This window comes from Phyllobates terribilis, unplaced genomic scaffold (genome assembly GCF_046119375.1).
Source record: "Phyllobates terribilis strain yellow unplaced genomic scaffold, ASM4611937v1 Scaffold_4__5_contigs__length_816908805, whole genome shotgun sequence".
Taxonomy (NCBI): Eukaryota; Metazoa; Chordata; class Amphibia; order Anura; family Dendrobatidae; genus Phyllobates; species Phyllobates terribilis.
Window position 1 is genome coordinate 380628388 of NW_027362764.1, and position 13176 is coordinate 380641563.

Below are 13176 nucleotides of genomic sequence, written 5' to 3' on the forward strand. Positions count from 1 at the left end.
ACGAATCCGAATGTGCCACATTCGTGTCAAACTTAACATTTGAGATCGAATTTCGAACATATTCGCTCATCACTATACAAGAGGAGAGAAGACCCTGCCCACGAGGACGCACAAACAATCCACAAGGGATGGGTGAGGGTACAGTAGGTCAGGGTGCAGCTAGTTGTGCAGCAGTATGCTGGAGCGAGGCTTACCGCAGATTGTATGCTAGTCACAAGAAGTGGGTCTTCAGCTTCCTTTTCAAGGTTTCCACAGTAGGCGACAGTCTGATGTGTTGGGGTACAGCATTATCACAGTAGGGGAGATGCACGGGACAAATCTGCCGAGAGCCTAAATCACGGTAAACTTCCAGGAGCTCACAACTGAGCAGATTAACCCCTACACCGAATAATATGAAAGTGAAAGGCTTCTTTCTAATGACTGCAGGAGTACGAGGAATCAGACGCTGCGGCCTTCTGGCTCCTCTCTGTCACAATAACCCATGATACCTTGCAAGCTTCAACACAATGTTCACAAGGTAGACAGCAGCAGTGGTCAGTCTCCTAGACAACGAGCTAACTCCTTTATGATGATAGAGGACGACATCTGCAAGTAGTTTGTATGTTCTCTCCGTGTTTGCGGGGGTTTCCTCCAGGTTCTCCGGTTACCTCCTCAGTAAAAAAGCAGACAGGAATGCTCACAGTTCAAAAAATTAGGGCCTGACACTACCATTTCCATAGCCAACAGATTGGATATGGTGGATTTCCACCTCTTAGCTTTGTCATGTGTGGGAGGAAACAATCTTGTACGTGACCTCAACTGTGGGACAGAGAGCTGGCTGCAGTGCTGAGAGAGGGTGGAGTACAGTGAAATTGAGAAACTGCTGGACCGTGAGTGAGGTGCAGGGGGACATGTTATGGTGGATTGAGAAACATGTGGTGTGCTCCGTGAAACAATCACAGCAGGCATGTCCACTTCCGTTACAGCTGATGGGCTCTCACTCAGTCTGACTGGAGCGGGTAGACAAGCAGAGGTTCTGGGGTGGGAGACCTGCGTTCCAATACTTGGCACAGTAACAGAGGAGGAGGAAGCAGCGGCAGATGTGGCTGATGGGGCAGCTGATGGTTGTTGAGGTCCGCTGGTCCGCATTTTATCGCAGTGAGATTGCCAGAGTAACGCATGTTGATTGCGCATGTGAAGGTTCATGCATATAGTAGTCAAATTACTGCAGTTTTTCCCTCTACTGAGTTTTTTATTGCAAAATTTGCAGATAATGTAAGCTGGCTCATCCTTTGCGGTCTCAAAAAATGCCCAGGCTAGGCAACCTTTGCTGCCCCAGCTAGCTGCAGAAACATGACCGCAGCTGGTCACTGCCAGAGTTGTTGCTAAGGATGCAGTGCTCCTCGTGCTTGTATCACTCTGTGTCTGCGCCATAGGATGCAAAGCAACCTCCTCATATTCCCCCTCCTCCACCTCCTCAGATGAGCTATTCAGTTGTGTGCCTCTGGGTTCACATCAAGTTGGATGTACAACCTCATCATCATCCAATGTGTTATCCCATTCCTTGCCCTCAGAGTCACCCTCCTCTTCTTGCCTTGACAGCACAGTACAGTCGAGGGTTAGGAAGCTGCTCGTACTAGTGATGAGTGAGCACTAAAATGCTTGGGTACTCGTTGCTCGGGTCGAGTAAATTGGAATGCTCCTGCGAAGCTCCTGGGACGTTTGCCCCACCGAAACTTTCAGACAGGGGCACACTAATGCATATACAACATTAGTGGACTTACAGTTAATAAATTCCCTCAGGAAATACTGATGATTATCAGTGAGATTCATGAAAGTTTTACCCGGTGGGAGGTACTGACGGCAGAACAGTCGCCACAGGGGTATGAGCCCTTAAACTTCCTTCCACAAGTGGTGTTATACGTAGGGCGTGTGTAATGGCTACGTACAAGTTTGTATCCGTCTTCAATGTACTCCAATTTTTACGAAATAAACTACCCAATTCATTCCACTGATTGTTAAATCTGGTGATAAACCTGATCTGTGTGTCCTCCACACTACCCCGTGATTGCAATAACACCTCCCGTGGTTTGGCCAGAACCTTCTGATGAGCCTTAGAAATTACTGATTTTGGATATCCACGCTCACGAAAGTGAGAAGTTAGGTTTCTGGCCTCAATATTATAGTCCTCCGGTGTCGAGCAATTCCTTCTGGCCCTACCATGCCTGGCCCTGCCTGCCCCTGTCTCTTGGAGGTCAGCTGCCTTCCACCCGGGGTCAATCCCCGAGTAGCACCTGGTGACGCCTCCCAAGTCTCTCAAGCCATCAAAACCACATCCGAGGTTGGACTTGGTGAGGTCCCTAGTCACGCCCCTCCTGGCTCTCGGACATTGGTTCCACCACCCAGCCCATTACACTGTTTGACCTCTTTGTGCTTCCTGTCCCTAATAGAATGGGGTGACATCCTCCTGTGGTGCTGTCGTGGAGGGTTCTTAGAAACCAAATTACCGGTATGTCTAATTCTATTTTCAGACAATTAGAGGGTTTGCAGTTTTGAGACTTGTAAAGAATTATTTGGGAAATAAATCAGAAAAGCCAGCAAATTTGATTTTCAAGTGGTTCAATCATCTCTAATTAGGAAACATGCACGATATCAATCAAGTGTCATTCGGCATCCTTGCAGTTCAGAGTGCAGTTACTCTCATCATCTTTTATTTCATAAAATAGCTTGGACTTTATGGTCATCCATTTAGATCACCTACAATTTGATGTACGTTTGATGTACTGTCTTTCTGTAAGGTTAAATTTTCCTGTATTACACTACTATAGATTTACCTGGTGTACACTATACATTATCAAAGGGAAAATTTACAATAAAACTGGTTGAACTTAGAAATGAGCAGATTAATCCACTGCAAATGAACTTCAATCCAAATGTCCTGAAAGTGACAGGTCCCCGTAAATTTGAACAATTTGCTATTCGATTCATGGGGATCACAAAAAAAAATAAAAAAAAGGAAAGAAAAAAAATCTTCGCACACTGTTGAAGACTGCATCATACAGAGAACAGGCTCATGGCGTTGGGCACAGTCTTGCGGGATTCCCCACAATTCCTTGTAACTGTAACATTACATGGTCTAGTGGAGCCAATGAGAGGTGGTCTACCACAGGGACTATAAAAGATGAAGGCAGGGAAAACAATGGCCATTTTAGGAATTTATAGCATATGGATAGGAGGTCAGAGAACACAGCTTATTATTACAGATAGTGGATACAAAAGCCAAAATCTGATTGTGGTGTACCATTGCAACACTGAAAAACATTGAAAATGGGTGTGATTGTCTCAGTCTGGAATAATCATACAAATATTCAAGTGATATGGAGTAAATCGATCTCCAGAACCTATCTGACTATGAATTTTTTAATGTGTGATATACTGCACCTTCATAACACATTTTTTTTTATTTTTTGTGCAATGCAAACAAGGTGAGCAGATTAATACTCGACTGTCCTTGTTTTGCATTGGTGCTAAAGAGATCAAGAGGGGATTAAAACATTAGTAGGAGACCTCAGAGTGTCAAACGCGTCTTTTCCAGGCAATAAGACGTTTCACAGTATTGAGATTTGTGGTACATAAATGGAATAAAATTTGGGGGGAAAATTTGGCAAATGTGGCAAATTTGATTTTCTGAAGATTCACAGAGCTGTAGTTTAAGTCAAAAATGTTGGAAAACTGTGCATTACCAGATTAACGAGATTGGTAAACAAACGTTTTTAGAGTTTTATCAATTGCGTATGTTAATTATTTTAAAAAGTTCTTTCTGGTTCAAGGCCAGCTTACATGGCTAGATTTCTGACCATAATAAGTGACTATATAACAAATACAACAGTGCTCCTTTAAGACACTTTTACACAGGCTAACGATCTACAATGAAAATTCTTTCAAATTTTATTTTGGCAATTATTGGCCCGTGTAAAAGGGATTTTAGCCAGTTATGTTTTACTTTGGTTTATAGTAAGGCTTTTTTTAATACCAGATGACACAATTAAATTACTGCCCTTGTAGTGCTCATTTAGGTCTGCCATACACCTTTTCATAGAATACAAACCGTATTTTTCTCTTTATAAGACACACCTGATAATAAGACGCACCTAGGATTTTGAGAAGGAAAATAAGAAAAAATATTTTAGCCAAATATTGTGCTAAAACATTTAATAAAATAAAAAATATTCTTTCAATGGGGGGTGGGAGGAGAGAATCTGATGATGAGGTACTGTTATGGAGGACCTGTGTAATTACAGATCTGATATCAGTTACCCTTCTCCCCCCTTGTAGTTGCCGACATCTGATCTGAGTACTGCAATTACAAGGAAGGGGGTATCTGATCTGATAACCCCACCTCCCTCCCCTTATTTTTATTGAAGACCTCAGACCACATACACTACCCCCTTATAATAGCAGACTTCAGTTCACACCCACCATCTTTCCCCCCTTGTAATTGCATACCTCAGTCCACATACCCCCTTTAATCCCCCCTTGTAATAGTGGACCTCAGTTAACCCCCCACATCTACCTTCTTTGCAATTGCAGACCACAGACCACATACTCCCCTCCATTGCTCCTTTTAATTGCAGACCTCAGCTAACTTGTTATTCTTGCCAGGTGCTACAGTGATTGCCTTCCATGTTTGTCAACCAGCATCTGTGAACACTGAAATTATTTAAAACAAATTTTAGAATATTATGAATAATAAAGGGAGGTATGAAAGAAATAATAGGGAATAACCACTGATACTATTTGTATAATAGTACTGAGCAGCATATTTGCAAAGTTATTATTTCCCTTAATGTATTTTTAAATATAATCTTCTAATGCAATCTGAAATCACCAGTTTTCATTTCTGAACGTAATTGCTCCATCCATATTATGCAAATTATTTCAATTTTGAGAAAATACATGTACTTATTTAGCAGAGATGGAAGCTAGATACAAAAGAAAAGCAAAATATTAACATAGCAACCTACTATTATTACCACAGGGGTGCAACTGAACTAAAATGTATTCTTTTCATCTACTTTTTCATATTTATAACTTGGTGTATTGAGTAAAGGAATATATTATCATACAAAAACAGAAACCAACCATTCAACATTGCCTTCTGCTATTTCACTGTTGGTAGTATGAGATGGTTTCACAGCTTCATAATTATATAGAAAGCATTTCTTTAACATCTATCTATGTTATTCAATAGAAGTAATGAAAACTATAAACAAGTGGATTTTTTTTTCCTTTCATTCAGTCACTCTCAGCTTTGGTGACTGTATATTGAAACATTTTCTCCAACCTTTGGTTCAGGCTTTCAATAGCTTATTCAGCACACTTCTTCAATTATCAATAGTATTCTTGTTTTTCTTTTGTTATGTACTTGTAATTTGGGTCTTTGTTTTTTTTGTAAATTTCGCTAGGTTGCAAAAACAGATTGGAATTGAACACAATAAAAGAAATTTAAAACAAATTAACCAACTCTACTTTGCTAATAACTTCAATAATAACCTTTTGATGTCCACGTTTTCATAGTCTTTATGTTAGGTTCTAGATTTCCATTCCATTCTCAAGAGCTTCACAGTTCCACAGGTCATACTCTCACAGTCATTGTAACTTTCCTTTTACATATTTAAAATAAAAGAGGATGTCTTGTATTTTACCAAGTGTGATCTAAAAATAATAGAAAGATGCAAATTGAGGGAACGTAAAGGTGCACCAAGCTCTTGGCTAAGCCAAGAGAGTACTGAAAGCTCCTCATTTACATAGAGAATAAAACTAGTTTTAAAAGTAGTTGTAGCTATGAAATATACACAGGTTACATAATTTGTACATGGGCTAAGTCTCCTATATAACAGTTTAATCAGTTTCATTTGCAATTTGGGGGCTGCGGGCAGGGCCAGACTGGGACAAAGCAGCAGCCCTGCCACACAAACCCCACCAGCCCAGATACTATAACACCTCCACGCCCCGATCAGTGAATTTTGCTTTTACGTTGTCGTGCCCCTCAACATTCTCTTAAAGGAGTTATTTGAAGAGCCACATGTGAATGGTGCCGCAGTGCGTATGATCAACCACAGCTCCATTTACATGTTGCTCTTCAGTGCTCAGTTTCTCAGGATCGTCGGAGATAGGGGATAACTTCTAAATTTGGGATAGCGCTTTTAAACAGGTATTTCATGATTTATTTTTATATGTAGAAAATAATAAACCAATAATGACAATCCAGAAGTCCAATGTAGCCAAGGGCTCGTGCAAACAAGCTTATAAATCAGGCGTGTGCTATCCAATGTTTTATCAGATCAAACACTGACCGATTGTTCTGCAATGAGGCCGTAGAGAGAAACATTTTTTTTCTCACACTGATTCAGTGTGAGAAAAAAATTGTATCATGCTGCGATTTGAAATTGGATGAGACTCACCCATTCAAGTCTATGAGTATGAAAAAAAACAAATCGGATGCCACAGTACATCATCCAATATGTACAGATACATTACAATACTGTAACATAGGAAACTGTAAATGGTCGTGTAAAAGATTAATAGCTGCTGAGAAAAAAAGAAAACTGACTGCACACGGATGACAAGTGAGAAGAAAATCATCCCACTTTTCTGGATGAAAATAATAGATACTTATATATGATGCACGGATAAGAAATATAGGTATAGTACAAGGCCAAAGATTTCATTTGCTTCTTACATTACATGAGAGATATCTGTTGTAAATTCTACAATATCTCAAAACCCTGCGAATCCTCACAGCACACAGTGCATGTTCTGGGGGGGACGCAAAAGTCTGCAGTCACACACAATGACTGCAGACTTATCATTCTAGACTGGACAGTATAGTCCTGCATACAGTATATTGGGCCCAAATAGTCCGCCATACAGTATTATGGGCCCCACATAGTCCTCCATACAGTATTATGGACCCCACATAGTCCTCCATACAGTATTATGGGCACCACATAGTCCTCCAAACAGTATAATGGGCCCCATATAGTCCTCCAAACAGTATAATGGGCCCCATGTAGTCCTCCTTACAGTGTAATGGGCCCCACATAGTCCTCCATACAGCATAATGGGCCCCACATAGTCCTCCATACAGCATAATGGGCCCCACATAGTCCTCCATACAGCATAATGGGCCCCACATAGTCGTCCATACAGTATAATGGGCCCCACATAGTCGTCCATACAGTATAATGGGCCCCACATAGTCCTCCATACAGTATAATGGGCCCCACATAGTCCTCCATACAGTATTATGGGCACCACATAGTCCTCCATACAGTATTATGGGCACCACATAGTCCTCCATACAGAATTATGGACCCCACATAGTCCTCCATACAGTGTAAAGGGCCCCACATAGTCCTCCATACAGTGTAAAGGGCCCCACATAGTCCTCTATACAGCATAATGGGCCCCACATAGTACTCCATACATTATAATGGGCCCTACATAGTCTTCCATACAGTATAATGGGCCCCACATAGTCCTCCATACAGTATAATGGGCCCCACATAGTCCTCCATACAGAATTATGGGCCCCACATAGTCCTCCATACAGTATAATGTGCCCAACATAGTCCTCCATACAGTATAATGGGCCCCACATAGTCCTCCATACAGTTTAATGGGCAGCACGTAGTCCTCCATACAGTATTATGGGCAGCACGTAGTTCTCCATACAGTATTATATACACCACATAGTCCTCCATACAGTATTATGGGCACCACATAGTCCTCCATACAGTATTATGGGCACCACATAGTCCTCCATACAGAATTATGGACCCCACATAGTCCTCCATACAGCATAATGGGCCCCACATAGTCCTCCATACAGCATAATGGGCCCCACATAGTCGTCCATACAGTATAATGGGCCCCACATAGTCCTCCATACAGTATAATGGGCCCCACATAGTCCTCCATACAGTATTATGGACCCCACATAGTCCTCCATACAGTATTATGGGCACCACATAGTCCTCCATACAGAATTATGGACCCCACATAGTCCTCCATACAGTGTAAAGGGCCCCACATAGTCCTCCATACAGTGTAAAGGGCCCCACATAGTCCTCCATACAGTGTAAAGGGCCCCACATAGTCCTCCATACAGTGTAAAGGGCCCCACATAGTCCTCCATACAGCATAATGGGCCCCACATAGTACTCCATACATTATAATGGGCCCTACATAGTCTTCCATACAGTATAATGGGCCCCACATAGTCCTCCATACAGTATAATGGGCCCCACATAGTCCTCCATACAGAATTATGGGCCCCACATAGTCCTCCATACAGTATAATGTGCCCAACATAGTCCTCCATACAGTATAATGGGCCCCACATAGTCCTCCATACAGTTTAATGGGCAGCACGTAGTCCTCCATACAGTATTATGGGCAGCACGTAGTTCTCCATACAGTATTATATACACCACATAGTCCTCCATACAGTATTATGGGCAGCGCATATCCCTCCATACAGTATAACAGACCCACATAATTCTCCATACGGTATAATGGGTCCCATATATTACTCCATACAGTATAATGGACCCACATAATGCTCCATACAGTATAATGGCCCCATATATTGCTCCATACAGTATAATGGGACCCATATATTGCTCTGTACAGTATAATGGGCCCCATATATTTCTCCATACAGTATAATGGGCCCCATATATTGGTCAATACAATATAATGGGCCCCATATATTCTTCCAAACAGTATAAAGAACCCCATATATTTCTCCATACAGTATAATGGGTGCCATATAATGCTCCATACATAAAAAAAATAAAATCAATTACTCACCTCACCCTATTCCCCGCTGATCCGGTCTCCTCCGCGTCTTCCGACCCTCTGCTCTGCTTGGCACAGAGGGCACTGTAGTGAAAATCATAGTGCCTGCAGTGCTGAGAACTCACAGAGCTCAGACACAGAGGGGGAATGATGGGAGCGGGAGAGTCAGGGGACAACTCCCTCACTCATCATTGTTTTCAACTATATTAGCATCCAGGATGCCGAAACAGTTGAAAGTATGACGCGGGGGTTGGTGGGGCCACGACTTATGAGCTCCACAGCGTGCCGAGTCCCCGATGGCTAGTGGACCCCCCCATTTGTCCAGGGCTCCGGCACTTGCCCGGGTGAGCCGGGTGGTGAAGTCAGCCCTGATATATGTGTCATAACTGAGCACCACCAAATGTTAAGCAGTGGGTGAAATGCTTTCAGGACACATACCCTTAAAACAAAGGGATTTATAAAAAGAATAAAAGCAGCATACCGATCAAATAAGACAAAAGCGGAGGACTCTTCTTTACTAGCCCTTGTGGTGATGTTTCGGTTTCATAACAGAGAAATGTTCTGTTATGGATCCGAAACCTTGCCACAAGGGCTAATAAAGAGTCCTCCACTTTTTCCACAATTAAATCAGAGTTCTGCTTATTTACAGAGTGGGCCATTTATATGGATACACCTAAATTAAATGGGAATGGTTGGTGATATCAACTTCCTGTTTGTGACACCTTAGTATATGGGAGGGAGAAAACTTTTCCAGATGGGTAGTGACCATGGCGGCCATTTTGAAGTCAGACATTTTGGATCCAACTTTATTTTTTTCAATGGGAAGAGGGTCATGTGACACATCAAACTTATTGAGAATTTCATAAGAAAAACAATGGTGTGCTTGGTTTTAATGTAACTTTATTCTTTCATGAGTTTTTTACAAGTTTATGACCACTTATAAAATGTGTAATGACCCTCTTCCCATTGAAAAAAATAAAGTTTGATCCAAAATGGCCACCTTCAAAATGGCTGCCATGGTCACTACCCATCTGGAAAAGTTTTCCCCCTGATGTGCCACAAGCAAGAAGTTGATATCACCAACCATTCCCATTTAATTTAGGTGTATCCATATAAATGGCCCACCCTGTATATATATATATATATATATATATATATATATATATATATATATATATATATATATATATATATATATCAGTACAGACCAAAAGTTTGGACACACCTTCTCATTTAAAGATTTTTATGTATTTTCATGACTATGAAAATTGTACATTCACACTGAAGGCATCAAAACTATGAATTAACACATGTGGAATTATATACTTAACAAAAAAGTGTGAAACAACTGAAAATATGTCTTATATTCTAGGTTCTTCAAAGTAGCCACCTCTTGCACACTCTTGGCATTCTCTTGATGAACTTCAAGAGGTAGTCACCGGAAATGGTCTTCCAACAATCTTGAAGGAGTTCCCAGAGATGCTTAGCACTTGTTGGCCCTTTTGCTTTCACTCTGCGGTCCAGCTCACCCCAAACCATCTCGATTGGGTTCAGGTCTGGTGACTGTGGAGGCCAGGTCATCTGGCATAGCACCCCATCACTCTCCCTCTTGGTCAAATAGCCCTTACACAGCCTGGAGGTGTGTTTGGGGTCATTGTCCTGTTGAAAAATAAATGATGGTCTAACTAAACGCAAACCGGATGGAATAGCATGCCGCTGCAAGACGCTGTGGTAGCCATGCTGGTTCAGTATGCCTTCAATTTTGAATAAATCCCCAACAGTGTCACCAGCAAAGCACCCCCACACCATCACACCTCCTCCTCCATGCTTCACGGTAGGAACCAGGAATGTAGAGTCCATCTGTTCACCTTTTCTGCGTCGCACAAAGACACGGTGGTTGGAACCAAAGAAGGCCTGCTGCACAAATTCTCCTCATAACAGTTGTTGAAGAGATGTGTCTGCTGCTAGAACTCTGTGTGGCATTGACCTGGTCTCTAATCTGAGCTGCTGTTAACCTGCGATTTCTGAGGCTGGTGACTTGGATAAACTTATCCTCAGAAGCAGAGGTGACTCTTGGTCTTCCTTTCCTGGGGCGGTCCTCATGTGAGACAGTTTCTTTGTAGCGCTTGATGGTTTTTGCAACTGCACTTGGGGACACTTTCAAAGTTTGCCCAATTTTTTCGGACTGACTGACCTTCATTTCTTAAAGTAATGATGGCCACTCGTTTTTCTTTACTTCGCTGCTTTTTTCTTGCCATAATACAAATTCTAACAGTCTATTCAGTAGGACTATCAGCTGTGTATGCACCTGACTTCTGCACAACACAACTGATGGTCCCAACCCCATTTATAAGGCAAGAAATCCCACTTATTAAACCTGACAGGGCACACCTATGAAGTGAAAACCATTTCCGGTGACTACCTCTTGAAGCTCATCAAGAGAATGCCAAGAGTGTGCAAAGCAGTCATCAAAGCAAAAGGTGGCTACTTTGAAGAACCTAGAATATAAGACATATTTTCAGTTGTTTCACAATTTTTTTTTAAGTATATAATTCCATATGTGTTAATTCATAGTTTTGATGCCTTCAGTGTGAATGTACAATTTTCAAAGTCATGAAAATACAGAAAAATCTTTAAATGAGAAGGTGTGTCCAAACTTTTGGTCTGTACTGTACAAACATATACATTCATAATCAGAGCAGATACTGAGATTTACACCATGTATACAGGACAGAAGAAGTATACGCAACATACACAGCTCCAAAATATATGCTGTGTTAAGGAATATAGAGTGACGCGGTGTATATACTATACAGTGTAGAGATAAAGCAGTGTATATAGTGTGGATTCCACACTATATACATATAATCATACTATATAAACATCTCTACGCTATATATTATATATACACAACTCTACCTTACACACTATATTAAGACTGCATTACACTGTTTCTATCTTGGGACTCACACAGGTCCCTGAGATGGAAGGGGGAGATGGATGAGGAGCTGCAGCATATGCAGCATCTGACATGAAGAGGAGCTGATCCCAGTTCGCTGGTACCAGTGAGTTGAAAAAAAAACTTTTAAATGAAGCCCCTGTGTGCCCGCTCTGTCTCTCTTCCACGCACTGGCAAGGGCCAGTGCGTGCACTTGCACGCTCTGACAAGGGCCGCGGTGGCACCGACGTGATGAAAAGGGCCTCCGCAGACACTGTGTGGCCTTGTCACCGCGTGCGCGCACAGGCGGCGTGGAAGAGAGACAGCGTTGGCACACAGGGCTTCATTTAAAAGTTTTAAAGGGCCGGCGGCCCACTTTGCAGTTCAGAGCAGTCAGCCCACCGGGCATAAGCCCGCCTCAACAGATTGCCAGTCCGGACCTGGTTGCAGACTACCTATAAGTAAAATAGGTTGTCTTGTATTTTTACCAAAGGCCCAATTGGGATCTAAAAATAATAAAAAGAAAATACTCACTTACTGATATCTCATCATTCCTCTCCACTGCCCAGTCAACCCACCAGTCACTCTCCTTCTCCTCTGGAGGGGTTGTTGCATGGCTGCTGCAGCTATTCAGCAGCCACATTGGTGACCGACTTGGTTCAGAAGGCTTTTGAAAGGAGAGTAAGACATGGTATAATCCACAGCTTTTTTCTATGCTATTTGTTTTATTTTTTTATTTTATTTTTAACTGGTTTGTAAAAAAAATTTGGTTCTATCAGCATTTTTACAAGACATGGAATGTTTTTATTTTTCCGTTGATTGCGCTGTGTGAAGACTTATTTTTTGTTTGGTCACCTGAGGGTTTAATTACTTCAGTTTTGGTTTAGATATGACATTTTAATCGCTATTTATTGTGTTTTCTAAGGGACGAGTGGTGTATAAGAAATCTCAATTCTGGCATATCGATTTTTTTCTTTTTACTGTTTACTGTATAGGTTAATGCATTTTGTATTTTAATAGACCAAACTTTTATGGATGTGATTAATTTATAGTTTTTAAATTTCTTTATTTTTAATGGAGCTCAAAGTGACTGACTAATTCAAATTTTTTTTTTTTTTAGATCTTTTAAAACTTTTTTATGTATGTCTATAGGATCATCTCATTATCAGGTATATAGCATTTTACTAACAAGGAACATATATTTCTTTCATTCAAAAGACTAATTTAAATATATGTTCTTTTTGTGCATATGATATGCAACATTTTGAGTTTTGCTATAATGCATCCAAATGAAAAAATGCAGTGAAACCAGAGTAAGGGTATGTGCAGACGATCAGTAAATGCTGCGGATTGGACGCAGCACACTTGTGCTGCATGCAATCCGCAGCGGCCAG

At 41.4% G+C, this 13176-nt stretch overlaps 1 long non-coding RNA gene across 1 annotated transcript in view; it reads right to left on the bottom strand.

Annotated features, from left to right (window-relative positions):
- LOC141264341 (uncharacterized) overlaps positions 1-13176 on the bottom strand; it is a 74753-nt gene that overhangs the window by 39225 nt on the left and 22352 nt on the right. The window contains exons 2-3 of the long non-coding RNA XR_012319893.1: positions 5533-5694; positions 4553-4689 (exon numbers count right to left, since the gene is read on the bottom strand). This is a non-coding gene — a long non-coding RNA (uncharacterized lncRNA). The remainder of the gene's footprint in view (positions 1-4552; positions 4690-5532; positions 5695-13176) is intronic.